Source organism: Habropoda laboriosa, unplaced genomic scaffold (genome assembly GCF_001263275.1).
Source record: "Habropoda laboriosa isolate 0110345459 unplaced genomic scaffold, ASM126327v1 scaffold2, whole genome shotgun sequence".
Taxonomy (NCBI): Eukaryota; Metazoa; Arthropoda; class Insecta; order Hymenoptera; family Apidae; genus Habropoda; species Habropoda laboriosa.
Genome location: NW_017100190.1, coordinates 365,307 through 369,282, shown reverse-complemented (window position 1 = coordinate 369,282; position 3,976 = coordinate 365,307). Strand labels below are relative to the sequence as shown.

Below are 3,976 nucleotides of genomic sequence, written 5' to 3'. Positions count from 1 at the left end.
CGAAACAGCAAAAGGATCGTCGCGCGTTCGACCGTTTCTCATTCTTAATTTCTTTTATTTTGCGTACAAACGATAAAAAGCCTTTTCATTCCGCTGCTTTTGCCACGTTTCTTGTCACGCGACGGTTACTTAGAACGGCCGTTATATGTACATAGTTGGAAAGATCCGTGAAAGTAGAACGAGCCCAGATTGGGAGTCGTATTCATAATTGGTAGATGGTGCTCGTGCGAAACACTCGGTGTTCGTTACAAGTGAAATAACAGTTAGACGGTGTGTACTTTGTGCCGTCGCGTGTTAGCGTTTCAAATTTTCGGAGAAACACTCTCGTCCCGAAAATTGGAATAGGAAGAACGAATGTAAAGAAAGAAACGTGAAAACGTCTCTTGGGCCTGGCGATATCAAGGAAAAAGAGAGTACAGTCCTAATTACCGGCGTTATCGGCGAGAAGAATAGGGCACGTTTTCTGGCGTCTAAAAGGAAGGAAGGAAGGAAGGAAGGAAGGAAGGAAGGAAGGAGAAACGGTGAAGTCGCCTAAGCGAGGGTCAACCAGACGGCATGGCAGTCAGATGCACGAGACGCGAGGAATTAATTGAATTTGGTAGGCGGCCGGTTTGCCTTTCGCGAAACAAGAACGAAAGGGCAGCAGTGCCGCGATAAGGACTTCCCTTTTTAGGCGAGACGCGTTAGCCTCTTTCACGCGGTACATTACGGCCAATGAGAGAAAGGAGGAAAGTTTGCCGACGACGAAACGGGCCAAGTAACAAAAGCAACCCCCTGTATCGCGTAACGCTTGGAAAAGCCACGCGTTACGTCACCGTCTTGTTTCTCTCTCCAAAATCTCCAACTTCCTCGAAAGCTTTTCGCAAACGCACAATTTTTCAAAAACGTCACCGATAAACCACTCCCTATGGGATTGGCTTCTTATCGAGAGAATGCAGACGCAACGCTGAGATTTGCAATCGTGATTTCCTCTTCGTCGATCGACCAGGTCCGAGAAGGTTATCGCGTTTCGAATTTGATAAGAATTCCTGCGCATCCGCGGTATCCGATCGATCTAATGAAATTCGTTTGTCCGTGTTCGAACCGTGGTTACAGAGTCGAGAATGTTCTCGCCGGATCTGAGATTCCTTCGCGATATAATTGCCGAGGAGTTTGAAACGTCGGAAGAATTAACTCGGTCCCGATGAAATTAAACAATGTGGAGCATTTCGGGAAAATTAGACGGTGATTAGAGAGAAACGAGCGATTCCTTTTAAGTCTACCTTACCTCCAGTGGCTTTTACTTCATCCAAGATTTAGAGGAGGACTTCTTTTGAGAAATTGCGAAGGATTTCCCTCGGTTTTCTTTCAAATACATACATACACACGTACGCGAGTTGTTCGTAACGGAGAGCTGAAAAGTTTCGTAGCTTCTCACCCTCTGCTCCCACCTTTTTCTCTCCTCTAAGATTTCTCGGAGCATCGTAGAATCTTTGCAACTCGTTAGTATCGCGACCCCAAACAAAGTCGGAGAATCGTCGAGAAATACAATTCCAGATCGGCGTCTTTTTCCAGTTTCGAGTTCTTAACAAATATGTGGCAAGACTTCCGGAACGTCTCGAGTTTCTGCAGTCGATGGTAGTTTGCTAGTTCCCTTACTTCTCGCTTTTCAGCTCCAGTCCGGAATGCGTTATTTTAAATCGTTTTTACTCTAATTTTTCTCCAACCGACTCCGCTCTCAAATTTTCCGTATACGAATGTCAAGAAGATCCATGGAAGATCGAGGGTGATCGTTATCGTAGCGCGATCACGTTCGAGTAGTTGGACGTATTAAAAAGGAGTCTGTTGTACATTTATCAATGCGCATGCAGAAAATGTGCATTCGGATTCACGTAGGTATTTCCTGTTGCTCTGGAAGCGAGTAATCCTCGAGGGAGGGGAGCACGCGGCAGCTGTTAACTCCGCTTGCGGACCTCGAGCATATTTGCGCCGATAAAACGAATAGATTGTCCCGAGTTTCACGGCAACGACCCTTTTTTCTTTTCTTTTTATCAGGGCCTCCTCGCGAAGGGACACAAAGGGGGAAGAAAAAACGGTTCCACTTCGACGCAGCGAAATAGAAATTGCACGGGCGCTGTACTTGCGACGAAAGTTCCATCGCAAGAAATGGGAATGATAGGGAGGGAATATCGGTGAAAACAAAGTATGGAGTTAGTGTCTATTAAAAAATCGTCCTGGGTTTAAATGAATTCCGAAAGTTGGGGTTGCTCGTTGGGGAAGTCTTGAGAATGTCGCCAGGGCACAGATTAATTTACCTTACCCCGACGGAATACTTTCTTTACAAGTATTAATTTCATTAAAAATTGATTTTCAGTTCTAAGCGACGGTAAAACTTTACGGGTAACCTGAGAAGTTCAATTAGTGCTGTTACTCGTCGAATCAATTTACTCTTTTTTCGTCGAGCGCCTTTTCTTTCTCGTCGAAATTAATTTCCTTCCTTCCTTCTGATTCGCTGCTGCCCCGATCCTCCTGTCTCTTCTTCTACCAGCGGAAAGAAATGAATAAGCTGTCGTCAATTTAGCGTCGTATGAAAGTTTGCGGTGTATCCCGGAAAGTAATTTGAAAAGTGCGAGTAGCGACGTGGCTCGGTATCGTTACATCGGTCGGTCTCCAGGGAAATTTCAAGTGCATACTTCATAAAGCTACCGGTTGTCCAAGAGAAAGGAATCTGAAAAGTCCCGACTGGAACAGTCTAACGAAACTGTTCGTTAAAAAGTTACTCCTTCGTCCGCGAGAAGACCTTATAAAGTCTTACTCGCTAATAGTCCGAAATGAAATTACACGTAACGGGCGAAAAGGTGGATACAATCTCCGGCTGGCTTCGCCTGGCCTTAGCACTGGATTTCAAAGCGTGTAGTAGCCGTGGCGTTAATCCTCGTTGAAACAAGAGTCCCTGACACTTACGAAACGAAGCTACTAAAAGCCAACGAATCGTCCACATTGTCAGATTACCCTCCAAATCCCCCGTTCAAACGTTCCACCAACGAAACGTAATTAGGTATGTACAATACCTACATCTACTCTGTACGCGAACGGATTCGACCATAAACGTGTTCCATTCCATTTATCTCTGACCAATATCAATGGACGATTTTCCAGTTGATCGTCCATTACGAAAATGGGACGAGTAGTCAAACGTTACCGAATGTCGCGACCAAACGATTCAAAAGGAAATTTAGTCTTTTTTTTTTCTAAACGAACGCCTTGAACGAACGTCAGTTACTTTGACTAAATCCGGGTTAAAGGTTCGCGATCGAAATATCGGAGAACAGCTGGGTCAAGTATTTGCATGTAAAAGTAAATTTCAAAGCAATCGGAAAACACCGGAAGACCCTTGTCACACTTAATACATGTCGCGTTTTTTCCATTTTCCATCCCCTTTCCGGTGCAAACTCTTTGACGAAGAAGAGAAAAGGGAAAAGCAGAGTGACGTGAATTCTCGATTTTGCCTGGTTAAGCGCGATTAACGAAGTAAGTTTTACCGGCGCACCTTCCACGGGCCGGAATGACCGCGGAACGACTCCCTTCGCGCTCGTCTTCATATTTGCATCGGTTAGTGAAAAGCTCTTTCGGTGGATGCGCGTAATCCCATTCCCGATGGTAATCTTGGGTGGAGCGGTAGCCGAATAAATTTATGGGAATCGCAGGAAAGGAATTCGCGGGTTTCGAATTTAAAGCACGTATTCAATGTAAGTGCATTAGGGAAAGTCGGACGCTTCTCGGTTAATGGCCTCTCGATAATTCAGTTAATCGGTTCATCGACTATCGAGGCGGACGCGTCGAATTAGCCTGCACATTTGTAGTTTACTTTTAGAGATAATTACACCGCGTCCGCTCGTAATTTTGCCGGGTGGAAAAAGAGGGGACTCGAACACTCTGAACAGCTAACTTGTCGTCGCGACTTCGTTTCACCAATCCTTGACGTTTAATTAAGCAA

At 45.2% G+C, this 3,976-nt stretch overlaps 1 protein-coding gene across 2 annotated transcripts in view; it reads left to right on the top strand.

The window, feature by feature from the left end:
- Nucleotides 1–3,976, top strand: part of LOC108580204 (cysteine-rich motor neuron 1 protein) — an 86,655-nt gene that overhangs the window by 19,410 nt on the left and 63,269 nt on the right. The window lies entirely within an intron of this gene.